Raw genomic sequence first — 19,643 nt, 5'->3', positions numbered from 1 at the left:
TATTAGGTAAACTCTCTGAACAGGCCCAAACTGTTATCATTTCCAGTAAGGTCTGACTGTGTGACGTCACCAGGATAATATAAAAGAAGGATGGGGCTTCCGCCCGAAGAAGATTGTTGCTGTGTTTGCTGTATGTTTTGTCTTCCCGTGCTTCTTTTGGAAGTATGTAATAAAGATCACTATTTTGACACCTTGAACTGGATGCAGCCTGCGTTTCTTCTCTGATCCAAAACGAACGAACCACGACAATTTTTGGTGCCGAGAACCCGGTGGGGAGGAGAAGAAGACAGTGCGGCTGGCTTCAGGTTTGAAGGTGCCAAGAGGGCAAAGACCAGCAGCTATCTGAGTGACGCCAGGCGAAATAAGAAAGGTGAGTGCCACCTGTTGTTTTATCCAAAGGCGCTATATTGGAAGTTACAACTAAATTTAATTAATATTCACTCAGTATAGACTTCTGGTGTTTGTCCATAGTGATTGTTGATTAAGTGTCTTGCTGTTTATTCTGCGAGTGAACTGTTGAGTTAAGAGGTTATGTTATGTGTTTAAGTCAATACAGTTTAAAGGGTTTAAAGTGATGTACAGTTGACTGGGTGCCAGCCAGATCAACTGAGGTAGCGTAGGATATTTGGTTTAATTGAGCAGTAAACGCGGTTTGGGCGTCACATAATTAATAGTTGAGGGTGGAGGCCTCACTTTGATGCTTATAATATTTTAACTAAACTTGATTAGGACTGGGGCGTGGCCCCTAAGGGCGCATTTGCTCAGCGCTGTGGCAGGTGACTCCTGACCGTGGACGCATGGTTAGGCTATTTGCTTGGTTGGTTGCCAGGGGTTTCGGGCGCCCCAAACAAACCAAAGTGGTCGACGGAGACTACTTTCTTACTGCGCTATTTTTGGCCGATAGGGTCGCGGACCCAGCTGTCACCTCTTAACGTTGGGGACTGGGACCTTTAAGTATAGCCAAAAGCGTGAGCTGGGATATTCATAGCCTTTCACGCAGCTGGTGGAGATCCTTGTTTTTTACCTGGCGGGGTGCAGTTTTTTAAATTAATTAGAACTTAGTTAATGAGGCCGTTTTCAAGGCGGCGTACTTGAAACGTGTAATTGATCAGAAAGGCGCGGCCTGGGCTATAGAGGCTTTTAAATTAGTCAAAAAGGTTAGGAACACCAGCAGAGAAATAGAGAGGATAAGCTGGTCTGGCATGTGGTGTTTTTCTTACGTTTATACGGGCCCGTGTGTAAATAAAGTGTAGATTGCATTATATAGACTGTATAAAGCTGTGTGAGCCAGTGCAGGGAATCTCTTTTCTTTTTCTCCCAAGCCGCGGGCACGCGCTTCTCTGTGAGGAGAAGGAAAAGGTGGGGGCCGAGCCGAGCGTGCAGACTGTGTGTGTGTGTATCTCTTCTTAGGAGAAGGAGGGGCGGTGTGTGTGTGGCCTCATCTCTCTATTTCTCCATTCTACCCTTTTTAGTTTAGTTTGGGTTAAGGTGAATGTGTGTTTCAGAAGTGTGATTAAAAGATTTCAGTATATTAAATAAATTAAACCTTGCAATCTTGTGAGAGTGTGTTCCCTAAAGTTAGTATGGTTTGATAGGAGCTAATGTGTAATGATCTCTCGTGAAAATCTCCTGTGAAATAGGAGGACACTGCTAAGGATATTGGTGAAAATTGAGTACTTTGTGTGATTGCTGGGAGATTTTCTAGTTGGGTTACATTTCCTTCTTGGCCTGGAGAGAGGCAGAAATTTGTGCTTTATTTTGATGTTGCTTATATAAAGTTTTTATAGAGTGGTTGATTCTCTCGCTATAGGGAGAGAAACGGCGTGCATGGTAGATTGAGTGGCTTACTTTGGTGTGTAAAACTTTGTAGTGGTTAAGGAGTGAATGTGTGATTGAATTTTCGCTGGCTTTGCGTGCTTAAAGCTGTTGCAGAGGTTTGTGAGGTTTCTCTTGTAAAGGAGGATTAGAGTGTGTGTGTGTGTGTTTGTGGGCAGGTCTTTCCCCGGCTGGAGCTGCTTAACGGAAGTTAAGCTTAGACCAGCTGGTGGGAGTCTGACTGCCGAAACGGAAGTGTACTAAGGCTACCCCAAGAGGAGGAGCCTAGGAGTCGCCATTTTGGTAAGGTAAGTGAGGTCGAAAAACAAAATGGCTGAAGAGGAAAAGGCGACCCCTGGTGGGGGAAAGAAATACAAACCACTGAAGGAGCAATTACAGCAATTGAAGAAAGCAATTAAAATGACTGAAGGGACTTCTTCAAAAGAGATTGCTCGTCAGTGTCAAGATTTAGAAAAAGAAGTGAAGGAATTATGTGAAAATCAACAGAAGACGTTGGAGGACAGAATTCCTCTACATTCCATCTTTAAACTGGAAGGTGAGAAATGTGAGAAGAGGATTAAAGAGCTTGATGAGGAACCCGTGGGGCATCTTCAGGGGAGAAAATTAAAGGCCGAAAAGAAACGTATGATGGAAAAACAAAGTAAGTATTGCAAGCTTATGATTGTCTCCCAAGGTGTTTCTCATTGGATGCAAGAGGAAGTGAAAGACACCAAACCACTCTCATCAAAGGAAGCTGAAACTGGGGGGACATTATATCCCAGCCTGAAGGACTTCCTGACTGCCCCACCTCCTCCTTATATCTGTCCAGTGGTGACTTTGGAGGGTGGCAACATGTGGGGGCCGGAAGGAAAAATAAGGAAAGTGACCGGTGGAATTGTCAATTTACAGGAGAATCCCACACCATCGACATCCGCTCCGGCCACAGTGGAGGCACACACAGGAGTAGTGCAGTCTCGATCAGCGGTGCCTGCACAGAAAGCGATGCAGCCTCAATCAGCAGCAGCTGCAGCAGAGGTAAGTCAGCCCCACCCAGTTGCAGGGACATCACAAGGAATCACTACAGGGGGGTTGATCTTGATCCCTCCCTCTCTTTTTAGCCCAGATAGAGCTACAGAAGATGCTCAACCTGTGGCGTCTACAAGCACCGGTCAGGTGACATCGCAACAGCCCAGCCAGGAAAATCCATCCCAGGAGGTCTGGACTTCAGAGGAAGATTCACCTACACTGCAGCATCAGAGGGCACCATCAAAGGTGACCCATAAAACCAGTCAGAGGTCAACGGAGGACAATCCTGAGAAAGAACTGTGGCAAGGCCACGTTTTTGGGAAAGAAACTGACAACCGGGACGCTGTGATAAAGTTGGAACGGATGTTGAAAAAACTGGAGGAAGAAGGAGTGGCATCACCACAAAGCGTAGCACAAACGCTGGATGCATTGGAAAAGGACTTGGCGGCCTCTGTAAGTAAAGCGCGAAAGTCTAGAGAAGTGTCGAACCTGGAATGGGGAGGACTCGCCCCAAATTTTCAGGGAACCCCACCAAGGACTACGCTTCGTTCTGGGAGGGTTCGGGATGAAGCAAGGGATAAAAGACCGTCAATTTTTGAAAGGAATCGAAAGCAGAGTGTTGCATTGCAAACCGGAGAAGGGCAGGGTGGCACAGAGGAGGAATTGTCACTCACAATGCCTTTATTGACGGGTCCACGGGGTGAACCAGTCTACCACCCCTATAATATCAGAGATCTTGAGGCTCTGGTGAAGCAGCTGCCTCCGATCACGGAGGGAGGAGCGGCTTGGTTGAGAAGACTAGCGAGTCTAACAGAAGGAGAGGAGATGGCCTTGGGTGATTTTAGAGCTATCGGTGGGAGGACCTTCAGAGGTGGAGGCCTCGCAGATGTGGAAGAGATAGCAAGAACTGCATGCCAACCAAATGATGTCCCCTATGCAAGGGTGCGAAATGCTCTCTCTGATGCAGTACGTGAGAAGTATCCAACCCATAATACTGGCACTATCCCTAGGATTTCTTGGAGCCCAGAACATTCCCCTAGAGAATTTATAGAACATGCCAAAGAACAGTGGATTCTCCAAACTGGAGAGCATCCTGGGCAGGATGGAGAACCGAGGGCGTGGTTCCGATGTGCGGTTTTAGCCGGTCTGCCAGAACGAGTGAGAGCAGATCTACAGAAGAATCCAGACTTTGCGGTGGCGGATTCAGCAAAATGGGAGAGGCATATAATACATCGACTTGAGCTGGAAAGAGACGAGGCGAGCAGGAAAAAACAGGAGCTGGAGGAGGCGCAAGGGCACTTAGTAAAATTGAAATTGGCTGAGGCGAGAGACAAACTAAATGAAAAGAGAAAGGAAAACAAAGATGGAGCTAAAAAGATGCTGGTGGCACAGCTACAGGGCGACCCAGGGCCAGATTGGCCAGATTTGGATCCGGTTCTGTACCCTGATGACCGGTGGCCCGCCAATGGATCAAGGCCAGGAAGACCCGCAGGGAATTGGGGGGTTACTAGGCCGTGGAGGGGGCGTGGTGGATCTCAAAGGGGAGGTGGACCAAGGGGTCGTGGTCTGGGGGGACCTATGCTGGACCCAAATGTATGCAGAAGGTGTGGAGGACGAGGACATTGGGCTCGTAATTGTCCTACGCCATGGCCATCAGAAACAAGTTATCAACCACCACCCCAGGGACAAAGAACTCCGCGAGGCAGGGCAGTCCAGACAAGGGGGCATCAAGCTCCAAACCCAGGCATGGCGCCAGCGGCTCAGTATCCTCTGGCCTATTGGGGCGGAGAGGAGGAGCTGTACTGACGGGACCCGCAGAGATCCGGCGGCAGAGATATGGCGGAACCTCTGTTGCCGATGACTGTGGAAGGTACTGAAATGACCTTTCTTGTAGACACTGGAGCAACTTACTCAACACTGAGACACAAACCAAGCAGTGCCACGTTTTCCAATCACGTGGTCAGTGTTGTGGGCTTCTCTGGGGTACCGATGACTCTGCCAACAACCAATCCAGCCCTGACGGTGCTGGGAAAACAGACATTGAAGCACAGCTATGTGGTATCTCCCCATGTGCCTGTGAACTTGATGGGCAGGGATCTGCTCATTAAACGGGGGGCCACTATCATGTGTTCAGCAGATGGACTAACTGTGACACTTCCAGGAGGAAAAGAATTCCTTTGCCTGGGGACTTCTTCAAAGAACCAGTATTTGCTGCAGGACTGTGAACCATCTACAGCGGATATATACTGGGGTCGGTTGGTGGAAGAAGACATTCTGAGACAATATCAGTTGTGGAAACCTTGGATTATGGCCTTGGCAGTCTATTCTCCCCCCCGCGATCCATTCCACGTGACACTCTTCTATGATAGGAACGAGGAGGAAATTTATAGGGACCTGTTCCAGTCTGACCTTGAGGGTCAGACCTGGACTGTGTGCTCTCAAAACATCTATGTTGGTCCTGAAGGCGTCGCTGCAGCAGTAAAATTAACCGATGAGCAACGGCCTTGGTTCAAAATGGGACCTGATTCAGTGCCCCACATTACATTGGCGGTCCATGAGGGTCATCAGGCGAAAGAGCTGGGAACAATGGTCAAGAGAGCCCTTGAGGAACCTGGCTGGCAAGCTACTCAGATTCCAGATGTTTGGTACTCGCCAAAATGCAAAATTTACCGTATCACTTGTCAATCAGAGGACACTGTGATTTTGGAGCATCAACAAATCTCAAGAATCCATGGAAGAGAAAGAATAGACCATGCGGATGCAGTTGCCGCACTTGCGACTCTTCCTGACACCTTGTGGTCCTCAGGGCCTACGGATGTGGGCTTGGCAACTTGCTCGCCTGTTGTGTTCCAGCTGAAGTCGCAAATGCCAATTTGGAAACCGCAGTATAGGCAAAAAAGGGAAGCTGAGGAGGGAATTGCAGAAACAATTGAAGGGCTATTGCAAGTAGGGGTGCTTGAGCCCTCTCATTCCTACTGGAACACTCCTATTTTGCCAGTGGAGAAGCATGGGACAGGAAAGTACAGAATGGCACATGACTTAAGAGCCATTAATGCCATTTTGCGTACTGACACAGCACCTGTCCCAAATCCATACACAGCACTGACGGCATTAACACCAGACCAGAAGTGGTTTACATGTATTGATCTAGCGAATGCGTTTTTCTGTCTCCCGTTACATGAGTCTCTGAGGGACGTTTTTTCATTCACATATAGGGGGCAACAATACAGATACACACGGTTGCCACAAGGCTTTGCACTCTCCCCTGGCATTTTCAACCAAGTGTTGAAAGAAGCTTTATCGCCATGCCATCTCCCAGAGGGATGTTCATTGGTGCAATATGTTGATGATTTGCTCATTGCAGCTCCGTCTGCTTCGGCATGCACGGCAGCTTCATTTACCATACTGAAGAGACTCGCGGAGTGCGGGTTCAAAGTCAGTAAAGACAAGTTACAGTTGGTCCGATCAGAAGTGACATTTCTGGGCCGAGTCATTGCTCACAAATCAGTGGGTTTGCTAAACACCCATCGTGATCAGATTTTGACACATCCAAAACCGCGTACGGTTAAGGAGTTGCTCTCATTCTTAGGGTTAACAGGATACAGCCGTCACTTCATTCCAAATTATGCAGGAAAAACAGCCCTTTTGAGGGATTTGGTGAAAACGGTAGGTGTCCGAAACTTAAAGGCTGAGCTGCCATGGACATCCGCCACTGAGTCGGCGTTTATCGCATTGAAACAGGACTTGTCAAGGTCGGCTGATCTTGCCATTCCTAATTATGATGAACCCTTCTATCTTGATGTTTCAGAAACACACGGGATAGTTAATGGGGTGTTGTTTCAGAAAAAAGGAGGAGGGAGAGATGTACTGATGTACGTCAGCATCAGACTGAATCCATTAGAGACAAGGCATCCGGGATGCACTCAGCATGCCATTGGGGTGTCAAAGATTATACAAAAGACAGCACATGTAGTCAGGGACCATCCGTTGAAGGTGCTGACCACTCATGGTGTGGTGGCATATGTTAACTCACAAGCCTTCACCATGACACCACTTACACAGCAGAGAGTCTGTAAAGTTTTAGAGGCTCCCAACTTGACCTTCACACATGAAGGGATTAACATGGCAGATTTAATGGGAGGAGCAGGAGAACCCCACGATTGCACAAAGAGAGCTGAAGTTGAAGAGAAGATAAGAGAAGACTTGAAAGCAGAACCTCTGACAGGAGCTGAAGATTGGTTCACAGATGGATGCTGCTACAGAGATGAGGAAGGATTGAAAGCAGGCTACGCGGTAGTTTGCAGAAGAGAGGCCGAATTTGAAGTGAAGGAGGCTGGAAGACTTGAAGGGCAACAGTCAGCCCAAAGAGCAGAAGTAATTGCTCTAAGTCGAGCACTAAGACTTGCAAAAGTAAGAAGAGTCAACATTTACACGGACTCAGCTTATGCCTTTGGAGCAGCGCATGTGGAACTGGCCCAATGGAGAAGAGCAGGATTCAGGACAGCTGAGAATGCACCAATCTGCCACAAAAAGGAAATGGAGGAACTTGAGCAGGCCTTGGGAGATCCAGAGGAGGTGAGTATCATAAAATGTAAAGGTCACTCCTCGGGGACAGGCATGGTGGCCAGAGGAAATCAGGAAGCCGATCGAGCGGCGAAAGAGGCAGCAGGCTACAAAGCACTACGACAGATGGTGCAAATAACCGTGGAAGAAGAACAAGGGGTTAACATGTTAGAGGAGGCCAGGAAGGCTCAAGAGGAGGCGGCCCCAGAAGAGAAGGGGATCTGGAAGAGTCGAGGAGCCTGGGCAGAAGGAGGTCTCTGGCGAGGACCTGACGGACGACCAGTGTTGACGGCCAAACTGGCAAAACAGAAGATTGCCGAAGCGCATGGGCTTGGTCATGTAGGTGTGGCCCAGATGGGAAGACATCTGTGCCATTGGTGGCATCCCTTTTTGAGGGATATGATTAAGGAGAAAGCCAGGACGTGTCTGATCTGTGGGAGGCACAATCCAAAGCCAGTAATTAAACCGGAGGCAGGTAAGTTCCCCATTCCAGAAAGACCAGGGGAAGAGATTGTCATTGATTTCACTGACATGATCGATGTGGGACCAGGAGGAGTTCGATATCTACTGGTAAGTGTGGATGCTTTGACAGGATGGCCTGAAGCCTGGCCAACAAAGAGGGAGGATGCAAAAAGTGTGATTAAGTGTTTAATCAATCATTACATCCCCCGGCATGGTTTTCCTAAGAGAATTAGGTCAGACAATGGTACTCATTTCAAAAATACAGATTTGGCAGAGGTAGAGCAGAAGCTGGGATTGCAACATAGATTTGGCACTGTGTATCATCCTCAGTCGCAGGGAAAGGTAGAAAGAATGAACCTAAACCTGAAGAATAAGATTGCTAAAATTTCTGCTCAGACGGGGCTAAATTGGGTGGCAGCCCTGCCCATTGCATTGATGATAATAAGATGTTGTGTTAACCAATCCACAGGTTTCACACCATATGAGCTGTTGACAGGACGACAGTTTCCAGGTCCTTGGACAACAGTCCCGGCGGAAGAAAGTATAAAGAGTAACAGAAAACATATTGAATGTTGGAAAGAATTAAAAGCTCTTGTGTCTAGTTTCACACAACAGGTTGGAGAGGGGGTGAAAGCAGAGGACCAATCCGTCCCCGACGCCAAGGCGGTGTGGCTGAAGGTCATTAAGCGGAAGTGGCGAGACCCGAGGTGGACCGGACCATTCGAAGTAATTGCCCGTACCACCAGTGCAGTCCGTTTGAAGGGAAAAGGAGAGACCTGGTTTCATTGGTCTCAGTGTGCAGTCGCGGACGAGAGCTTGCTGGAGCTAAGCTCCACCCCAACAAACACAGGGGGGAACATAGAGGCAGAATAATCCTCTCCCCCTGTGCCACGATCCTCCCTAGTAGTCTAACCTAGGGTGAGGTGAAGAAAGAAGAGGAGCGACACACGCCAAGCAGTAATTGATTCCAGGCTCCTAATAGGCTAGGGCTCTAGTCTGAAAATTTGATAGTTCAAAGGAATCGTAATAGTTTTGTATGTTAACCACATATTTTTATACTCAGAAGTTTATACTCTCATTCTTATAACCTTATATTTTTATCACAAAGTTTAAAGTAAAAGTAAAAAGAGCCTGGGAACTTTGACCATGAAGTTGTGGGAAAATTGGAAATTAACGGGGGTGTTGGCAGTGATAAGTGTTATAATATGTTTGTTTATTTTTTGGCAGACAGGTGAATTGCCCAGACGCCGAGGTCGATCCACGCGCTTCGAGCGGGCGGTTGGTTCAGGTGGGAGATGCATGAGCAATCTGGCGTGGATACGGGGCTGGGAGACTGGATCACTTCGACTTTTGGGCAATGGCGTGGAGTGTTTATGTCTGCCATGTTTTCTCTTGTAGTTTTTCTAGGTATATTGATGATCGGATGTTGTCTCATTCCTCTGGTAAGGCGGGTATTGGTAAGACTGGTGAGCAGAGCTCTAGACTCTGGTTCAGCTGCTTCAGCTGGTCCGGGGTATATGATGCCCTTGAGGGAGGCCGCCTGGACGGAGGAGTGACACAATATTGGGTAAAGGTTGGCCGATGGCCAAAGAGGAGGAGTGTGGAAAAGAGATATTTTATTTTGTACTCTTCTGATGAAAGTTTATAATCATAACCATCATTGATTAATCATTTACCATTGTTGAACCAGTTGACAGAATAATGTTTGAACCACATATAGGTTACTCTGACTAGATTATTAATCTACACAGATTATCAGTACTTTAATCAGTCCATTGTTGTTCTGTATTATACTCGATATTTGTTTAAAGCTGTTTCACAGTTCTGTAACCACTTAGAAGCCTGTGGGTCCTGCTGGACCCTGCTTTAGTTCTATGTTCAGTTCTGCACGTAGGCAGGCCCAAAAGTAACTTGCACAACACTTTATGTAAGACGCACGTTCACATACACATGTATTAATAAGAAGGGGTCGTGTTAGGACATCCTGTCGTCTAAGGACTCACAGCTTCACAAAATACACATAAGAACACACTTGTTTTTCTCTAAAAGTCTTATTCTGATGTCTATATAAGGTAATCTTGGTCAGTGAGGAGAGTTGATATCATTTCCAGTAAGATCTAACTGTGTGACGTCATCAGGATAATATAAAGGAAAGAGGGGGCTTCCGCCCGAAGAAGATTGTTGTTTGCTTTGTGTGCTGTATGTTTTGTCTTCCCATGCTTCTTTTGGAAGTATGTAATAAAGATCACTATTTTGACACCTTGAACTGGATGCAGCTTGCGAAACCATTGAGATGATCTTTTTTTTAAACAGGCGAGCAGATCCAACGTATGTCATCAGTGAGCTGGTGAAAAGATACCAGGACAAGAACATCAAGCTGAATTTCATATACGACACCGTGTGTGTGCCGTCCTCACATATACATGTGAGTATTTTCTTTTACTATATGACACAAGAACAACATTTCCTGTTTATAAAACACTGTTTGGTGTTTATCAGACAAATGGAGGAGGAACACCTCGAGGTATTTCCCTGGCTGTCCATGTTTATGGACATAAACTGCAGTGCCAGCTATGATTTATTGGTCAATGTACACAAACTGACACACATGTCATCCTAAGCACATGCACACACTATTCAGTCCATACTTTGATAAACTCTTGTACAGTATACAGTAAATATGTGTTAATCAGAAATCTTTTAGAGCACACGACGGCTTCCTGGGTTTGGGCTGAACGATGGAGAAGGCATGGAGAGGTTCTGCTCCTTCCTCAGAAGATCTGCAGGAGTCACAAAGAGATGACTCCATCAGATCGACTGAAAATTCTGACTGATGCATTATTGCATTATGGGAGGAGGAAGTCATCGGATCTAGGTACACATGTTTCTGTATTAGTAGTTAAAATGACTCATTTACATTCAAACTGAGAGAGCTGACAGTTCCTACTGATAGAAGTGCAGCTCCTTCAGAGATGGGACAAAGAGGAGAAGGTCACAAGTCTGCTGAGGAGGAGATTTCTGCCATCCTGAAAGAGTCCCCGAGAAACCCGACTTTAATGGAACGTATGCTTGTAGTCGCAAGTGAATCTTTTCTCTTCTATGTTTGTCCAAGTGACTATTTCAGAACAAGACATCCAACAGTGGATGGAAAGAGAGACAGAAGCTGACAAACATGCACTTTTGAAAACGAGACCCAAAGGTTTGTTGATTTTGCCTAATTTGTTTCTTATTGTGTACTCAGGAAGCTGACAGTGGCTACTTCCTGTCTTTAGATTCTGTTCCCAGATGGAAGAGGAAGTATGTCATGAAACTGGTCGGGCATTGCACAGCTACAAGCATTTCACCTCATGTCATACTGTGTATGGTTTTGTGTGTGTGATAAATACAATTTGAACTTGAATTTGAAACTGGTTCAATTCAACCAGCTCAGGTAGGATTGAATTAAACTATATTTAGCGTTTTGTTGATATTCCAATCGTAAGAGTTCAAATGTTAGCAAACATAAAGGTTAACAGTTGTGCTTAGTTATGTCGACTATATGATGGGAAAACCTTGCTGTCAGTTTTACATGTGCGTTTTTAAATGTAGATCCCTGAATCACGAGTCACCCACTGCAGACCAAACACAGGAAGTTAACGTGTTAATGTTACCATTTCCAATTACGGTGCCATTCATCTAATCTGGAAATGTTTGTTTTGGGGCGGTGCTGATCTTCCTATTGTGTTTAGGCCAGAGAGTGCTCTTCAAACTACTGACAGACACGCCCACATTACAAGCAGATGGTGTGAGTCTGATTTGATTTTCCAGTCAACGCTGAGAGACTGCAAGCAAGAAATGAAGCAAGGAAGAAGGATCGCTCTACTCAATCTCAAGCACTTTTTCATTGTCACAGAGGGAAACATTGTATTTTCTGCGTCACTTCCTCACAGAAAAGATATTTGTACCCATTCTGCAGGTAAACTGTTGATGGGACAATAAACAAATTTCACTTTGCAAAATGTTCTGCAGGGAGGTTGTGGTTGCTTCTTTCGACTACCATGACCTGGATGACTGAGAACCTACGCAGACACGTTCTCAGGGAAGGGCTCCACACTTATTGTACTGATTTAACTGAGCTTATTGTCATCAAGCAAAGTTTGCTTTAATTTGTCTCTATTGACAACACAAAGATTTTTTGTCACTATTCATAAAATGTAGAAATCTTCAAATATATCTGAAGTGCTTGGTGTAAATTCAATGATTCAAGCTCCAGTTGGTTGTCATCTTCATTGAAAAATAAATATGAATAAATGATTATAATATATAATAAATAATATCATGTGTTGTTGGTGTTTTATGTAAATGTCTTTTTGAATGTAAATGCTTTGTTTGAGACAGACAGGGAGTCACTATAAAGCTGTCCAATCAAATCCACGTCTGTAACAGAGACTGAAGAAGATTGTAACAGAGTCCAACAGTCTGCAGTGGCCACCACAGTCCACCGTCTTCACATCACAATTTCAACATGTCTGTGAAGTCTCCTTGCCCTTGGGCTCATGCCTCGATGAACAAGTAGGTACAGTTCAAATGTGGGTTTTCAGTGAATGTATAAGTGCAATTTACTGTTACTGCTGCTGTTTGTGTTTTGTCAGGTTTGTTTCATTAACATTTCTCAGACAGAAGAAGGTGATATTCCAACAGAGCTGAAAAGGAGAGCCGTCGATTCCTTACATTTGAAGAGCAGAGCAGCTGAAGAGAAGCTGTGACTCCAACGTGAGATGGACCCTGTGATTCATCACCTCCACCAGCAACACACTGACCTGCATTCATCCATAGATGCCACTCAGGACCCTGGTTCCACAGCTGTTCTTGTTCACAGCTGCGTCCAGTTAGAGAGGAAACTGTATAATGCAATGATGATGTTCCAGCGTCATGTTGTTGCTCCTCCTCCACATGCTTACCTGCCACAGTTTAACTCCGCCTCTCAGACAGTCATGTCACAGAGCCCTGACGTTCTGACATTTATCACACAGTTAGAACAAATGTCTGCTGATGACTTCATCTCATGAAACGACTGATAGATGTCAATTCATTGATCAGCTGAGCTCCTGCTGCTGATCTTCTTCATCGTGCACAGAAACATTCAGCTTGTTTCAATCAGTAAATAACTTTGAACTGTTCCCACTAAAATTGGAATTAATTAATTAAGTAAATAGTTATGACACGTGTAATTAATTAATTATTGACACATTTAATTAATTATTTATGTATTTCACATTTTAATTAATTATTGACACATTTAATTAATTATTGACACATTTAATTAATTATTTAATGATATATTTATTTATTTCATTTTGGCAGTCCTGGTGCCTGGCTCTCATCTTGAAATAATTTTATCTGTCAGCCTCACCCATCAAACTCAGGGGGCGGGGTTAACGCTGCCCATGCAGCTTCTCTAACATTTAATTGGTTGCCGTGCAAAGTAAGTCAAAACAGGTCGATCCTAGATAATCGATTGCTTGTGTAGTCTTGGGGCAGCCAGGTATCGCAGAATGCAGATCAAATCACAGGCAGCAATGGTGGTGGTGTAGTTTTAAAATACCCCGTTTTTCTGTCACCAGCTACACTTTTAACAGTGTTTTAGCCGCGAATGTCGCGCCGTATGTCTGGTCAGGTTGTCAACATAGAACATGTTTGCAAAAGTGCTCAGATGTTTTCAGAGATTTCACTAGCTCTGCTAACAGTTAGCATGCAGAGTGCACCCAGGGGGTTAGTTAACCGGTTTGTTTACATATTCCACTCTCCGTGTTCCACATGTTGCATTCGCAGATTCTCATTTTCACCGAACGATCGTCTCTTTCCGCCTGGTCTTGTGTCTCTGTGCTTCTGTAACATAAAGAATGAGCTGACATTTTTCTCACGAAACCAGCGATCAGCTCAACAGACCCTCAGTTTACCTGCATGCATCCTCCTCCTCACCTGTCAGCTGTTTAACACCTGCTGCTAATTCAAGAAACACGCCTACGTTACCTGGTGATAGTCACAGTTTAACTGGGCAGCCGGTGCTCGATATAAAGCAATGTCAGCGCATTTTTCTGCACAAGGTAAGTAAATATAGTGTTTGCCCCGAGCGCAGAGCTGCTGGAGCTTGTTTCCTTACAGAGCACTTTATAGGCGAACCAGCTTCATCAGCGGCTGATGTCCAATCACCGGCACACAGCTTTGAAACCTCAGCTGAGTTTTAGCTCTCAGTGGTTAAACGCTGGACTTCATTCACTCAGGTTCTGTCTGTCGGGTCACGTTTACTTCACTGTTTTATTTACAACTGAGCAAATCGGTTTGGCTGAGGTTAAAGTTACGTTTCATAACTGCATAGTTTCACAGACGTTTAATGGTTCACTGGCACATGTGTTAGACTGAACTATTCGCTTTTCTTTATCTGGTGTGTTTTGGATTTAACAGTGAATTTTGAGATTAAACTGACTTTTAAAATGTTTTTATACAAAGAGGAAAGAGAAGGCGCATTTCCACCGAGAGGAGCAGGGTTTGCAACAGCATGTTCATCATGAAGTCTGCAACCTGGACAGAAATATTATATCATCTGTTTTTTAATAGTTATTCAACTGTATTCTAAGCACCAGCTGTCTGTTAGAATGTGATTTTTTCTCTCTCTCTGTTGGCAGAGGTATAAAAATGCGCAGGAAAATCTGACGTGCATGGCAAACTTCACCGACGATATTTAGGGAGGAATAAACACACATCAAACATAAATGAACCATTTGCCTGTCTCCATAATTGAGAGCATTTTCTCTTCTTATGTCAACACTCTCTCTCTCTTTTTTTTAATTTTTTTTTTGCTTTTTCGGTCATGTTATGTTTACCTGTCAAAGGCTTGTTACAAACTATGAAACACATCGTGCAGACTTCTGGATGTTAGAAAACTAATACTGCTCATGAAGGAGACTAAAGGCAGGAAGGTGTCCTTTAAAACTAAACATGTTAATAGGACCTCCCTATTTATATCATAGTTTATGATATAGCACGTGTATTTCAGTAATAGCCTGCTGATTTCAGTGTAGTGGTGAACAGTCGCACAGCTCACGTAGGCGTTATCTGTGATACTCCTTAACTATAATTTATCCAAGTTAACTTCAGTTAACCATTCAGACGGTTCTTTTGCAATGAAAAACATAAACACCCATGCTGCCGGTAGGTTTCCTCAGTGCCAGCTGTTAACATTATAGCTGCTTATGCAGTAACCATGGTAACCACGGACTCTGAGCGGCTGGATCGACAGAGGTCAGACAACAATTTTACATGTATGATCTTAAAACAGGACACAGCCACTATACGTGCTGGCCTCATATCAAATGTGAAGGCAGACTGAGTCTATGTTTGACGTTTGTTTATATCTAATCTTCCTTTTCAAACATTTAAACAGCAGCGAGTCTGCAGCTGAGGGAATACAAACTCAGGTTTGCTCATTTCTTGGATTCATTTGGTGATTTATTAAATGTATAACTGTTATTCTAATCTGCTGCTGAGTCTCTTACACTTTTCTTTATGCTGTATATTTTCACGTCTCTGGAATAGTTGGAAGTTAGATAGTCAGCTGGGAAACTCTGTGTTAACTCATGGAGCTGAGGATATCGTGGATATCGTGGATATGCTGACCTCGCTGCGTGGTGTACAGAGCGAGGTCAGCATGATTAATATTCACAATAAAAATATCAGCCGAACATCATGAAGTCTGTATGTGTTTCATAATGTCAAACAACCTTTGTACAGTTAAAGCCAGCAGTACATGACGGAAACACCAATGTTATCTCTTTTATGCGTTTATACACAGGTCACGCTGATTACTGAACAAAAACCCAAAGATCAGATGTCAAACAGGTTTATTTGCTCTCTCTCCTCCTTAAACATGTTTTTAATGTTAGTTATAATTCAGAATTGGCGACTGAAACACGTAGGACACATAAGAACATCAGGAAATAAAACACCGATAAATATAACCTCAGTCAGCGGGGGTTACTACAGCTGTGTACCGGGGCCTGCGCTTTGTCGGTGGGATGCTTGCGAGGCGAGCGGGTCTGTCCCACGCTTTGCCGTGAGACTGGGCAGACATCTCCGAAATCATCGAAGCACTTTTGCAAAGAGGCTGTATCTTGACAAACCGACCAGACATATGAAGATTAAACCACTACATTCTCGGCTAAAAAAACATTAAAACGGTATTTGGTGACACACAAACAGGGTTTTTCAAAGTTCAGTTCTGTTAGCTTCCACATGTCGGTTGTTGTGTGCTAGAAACAATGGCCACCAGGCCAAAGCAATGGTTTTGACTCGATCAGCGTTAACCCCGCCCCCTGAGTTTGATGGGTGAGGCTGACAGATAAAATTATTTCAAGATGAGAGCCAGGCGCCAGGACTGCCAAAATGAAATAAATAAATATATCATTAAATAATTAATTAAACGTGTCAATATTTAATTAAATGTGTCAATAATTAATTAAAATGTGAAATACATAAATAATTAATTAAATGTGTCAATAATTAATTAATTACATGTGTCATAACTATTTATTTAATTAATTAATTCCAATTTTAATTAATTATTGACACATTTAATTAATTATTTAATGGTGTATTTAATTAATTCATTATGGCAGTCCTGGCGTTCCATAACAAACAAGGTTATCACTGTACATATTAATTAGTCTTGAATAAGACGCTCCTTTTTGGACATGATATAGAAAAAACACACAGTGTTGTCCGCAGGTTACCGAAAAGTCCTTCTGAACCTGTCTCCCAGAATACAATATCCGAGCGGTGTTTTTTAAAAGAAAAACTTTTATCTCGGGTGAAAACGTATCAGGTGAGTTACCGAAGCTGTCAAAAAAGTACCCTTGCTTGTCTTTGTGATATAGAACGCCAACCAGTGCTTCCCAGGTAAGTCTGATGGATCTGTATTCACAATGCCCATGCATGGATATCTGATGGGCTTTGTTGGCAGCTGGTCACATGCTAAGACGCCTAGAAGATGAGCCCTGTTACTAATCCTTTTAACAATGCTGGTTAGTTCTATTGTATTCATTTTGAATGTTTAGTAGTCGTCCAGCAGCACTTGTCTCATATTAGATATTTGGATGACTGAATCAGATACAGAGTAACACACCAGGTTCGTTGTTCGGGGTAGCGGATTTCTGAAACGGGTTTCCAGCCTCACGTTCCCTGTTTTAACTAATGATACATTCCCTGAATGTCCTTCATCAGCTTCCAGATTGAAACAGAATAATGTGTAGCCAAAGTCCTCACGTGTTATGGCCAATGGTCTATCCTATAAATGTCTTCCAGTGGTTTGTATCAGCTGATAAAATTCTCTGGTGTAGTGTTTTCTCTGAAAATTTGGCTGGAATTGTTTGGCCGGATACGACTGTCCATCAGCGCATAAACACATGAATTCTATATCACAGTTTTAAAATGAAATGGATTACATGTAAAAGAACCAGGATAAGCTTCGTTATCCACGAAGGCGATGATGACAAATTTAGGCAACCTGCCCATAAATAAGTTGTCATTAGTTGATATTCTTGCCCCAGCAGGTGTGGAGAAGGTCTTTAAAGAAACTCTGTCTACAGCATATTTTGCATTTGCATGATGCAGCGCCTTGCCGTGTGCCAGCCTGACACTTGGTGAGACACTGATTCTTTTCACAAATAAGCTGGCAGAGACGATTTTAACTTGATACGCGGTGTTAGCTCCAGTCATGAGAGCAAATTCGTCTTTAGAGCGCACAAATTTCAGCGACAGATCGATTCCATTAAGTAATAATTTTTCTAGAAAAAACAGGTCTGCGTGTGCTGGAGCAATCAATTCAACAATACTGCTATTCGCTGTATAAGTACCTCTGGTCACCAGACCCTGGCTCTCCCCTTCTATACATGTATCATTCATGTGTGAGGCTGTGTCTGTACAGAATAAAGCGCTGCTGAACTGTGTGTCTAAAGTCTCCTTATTATAATTGATAAGACATTCTATTATGCCTCTGTATGGATACGTGTTGGATGATTGGCTCATCAAGCGATCCCCCAAATTTACATCTACCTGACTAAATAAGGTGCAACCTGGATAATTAACAAGTCCCACGTTTGCATCCCTGCCTAAGTTTGTGCCGTCAGCATCTGTGATTCTTACTCGTGTGTAGATATAGGAATCGTTTAGATCCAGGTAATCCTCTCCGGACGATGAGATTTAAACTCGATTGGACCTCCGTCTGTGATTGCAGAAACTGGTGGAATTTCAATAAAGGTCGTTTTCTCTATGGACGTTTGTGTGTATGGGACAGTAAAAAGATCGAGCTCTGTTTTTAGACATTCTCCTGATTGGTTGTGTAACAGAGCCATTTAGAAGATGTCACATGCTGTAGTTTTTGAACGACTGGTTCTGGGTCTTTTCACTCCGCGTGGTTGTCTCCGTTTGGTGGCTTTCCTGGCAGGTTTTGTCATTTTACGCTTTTTAGGCAGCGGTGTATCACGCATGTGTGCAGTGGGAGGGGTCTTAGAAGGTTTGGGTGTATACACATACAAGCCGTTGCCATCCTGTTTAGTAGATGTTGGCTTGGTTATGTTGGATATCACATCAGACACTATGCCTGATGCTGCTGTTTTTAGGTGGGGTTTGACTATGCTGACTCCTTTTTTAAACAACAGTACAGCAATTCTAAACAGGCTGCGGAACAAACCTCCCAGACCTGCGCCACATTGCGTGCTGGTCCCAATATAACCATTCAATTCGCCACCAGCCTGATTTAAATAACATCTTACATATTTTGCTTCATCTGTGTTGTAGACAGACATCCTTATTTTTTAAAAATGGTGTCTTATGGGTCGGAAGTGGAGCTTGACAAACACCTTCCCGTATAAAAAGGGTATGTGTTGATTTTGGTCGTCTATCAAATCAATTTCTATGTCATGGATTAAGGATTTGGAGACCGGTGTGTAGTGTGGGCTGTCAAATTGAAGAATGGCTACCCGACAGTCATCGTCTGTTATATTTATTGCTCTTAATAGCCGCGCATGGGCGTCACCCACAAGCTGGTAATCAACGATATCTGCATAAATAAAAATGTTCTATTTTCTGCCGTATATGTCTGCAGGATGTGGTGCGTATGTGTTTTTATAATGAAGTACAAACGGGTCTTCTGATTTGAATCCTAAGATTCCTGCCAGTCTCCCTCTAAATGTGAGAACTGTGCCCCTAGGGCCCATAACACTAACATAGTTACTAACTTCACTGTATTGTGTTTTAATGTCGGTGTTATGTTTTAATGTTTTATTATCTGCGCCACAGATGCATAATGCCCCACAGACAGCTCAATCACGGTTATGGACAATGCTCCATCTTTGACTGGATCATAAATTTCCACTCGCGAATCTGATTGTGGAAAAGACAACCATAGTCTTGGGTATTGAAATTCTATAACACCGACCTCATACGGTTCATTTAAAACAATAGGTTTTGCTAGCTTTGTCCTAAAATTAGATTTCTTATTGCCTGGATAAACATGTGCTGAAGCATTCGAGAAGAGGCTCACATAAAATCCTGCGTTGTTGTTGTTCATTTTATCCATTCCTTCCTTCCTTCCTCAGTCTTTGTCTAGTGCAGAATGAAAGTATGCAGAGCTGCGGCGTCTCTGTTAATCACACTTCAACGATGTCTTTTTCAGGGATCCATGAATTCAAATGAGAAGGCCAACCGAGCCATTTGACCAGCGCTAACTTTTTTCGGTCCTC

General features: G+C 43.9%; 1 protein-coding gene and 1 long non-coding RNA gene across 3 annotated transcripts in view; one reads left to right on the top strand and one right to left on the bottom strand.

The window, feature by feature from the left end:
- LOC146712483 (protein NLRC3-like) overlaps positions 1 to 19,643 on the bottom strand; it is a 145,010-nt gene that overhangs the window by 41,020 nt on the left and 84,347 nt on the right. The gene's annotated exons all lie outside the window — the stretch shown is intronic.
- LOC146712488 (uncharacterized) lies at positions 308 to 13,024 on the top strand. Of its 2 annotated transcripts, none has more exons than XR_014917090.1 (3): positions 308 to 370; positions 10,180 to 12,417; positions 12,522 to 13,024. It is a non-coding gene; the product is annotated as an uncharacterized LOC146712488 (long non-coding RNA). The 2 variants fall into 2 exon arrangements; XR_014917089.1 differs by having other exon boundaries at positions 12,498 to 13,024.

This window comes from Copadichromis virginalis, linkage group LG3, assembly GCF_057382275.1.
Source record: "Copadichromis virginalis isolate Kocher_CV1m ecotype Utaka linkage group LG3, C_Virginalis_male_GT1.1, whole genome shotgun sequence".
Lineage (NCBI taxonomy): Eukaryota > Metazoa > Chordata > Actinopteri > Cichliformes > Cichlidae > Copadichromis > Copadichromis virginalis.
The sequence above is the reverse complement of the archived record's forward strand: the minus strand, read 5'-3'. Positions and strand labels throughout refer to the sequence as shown.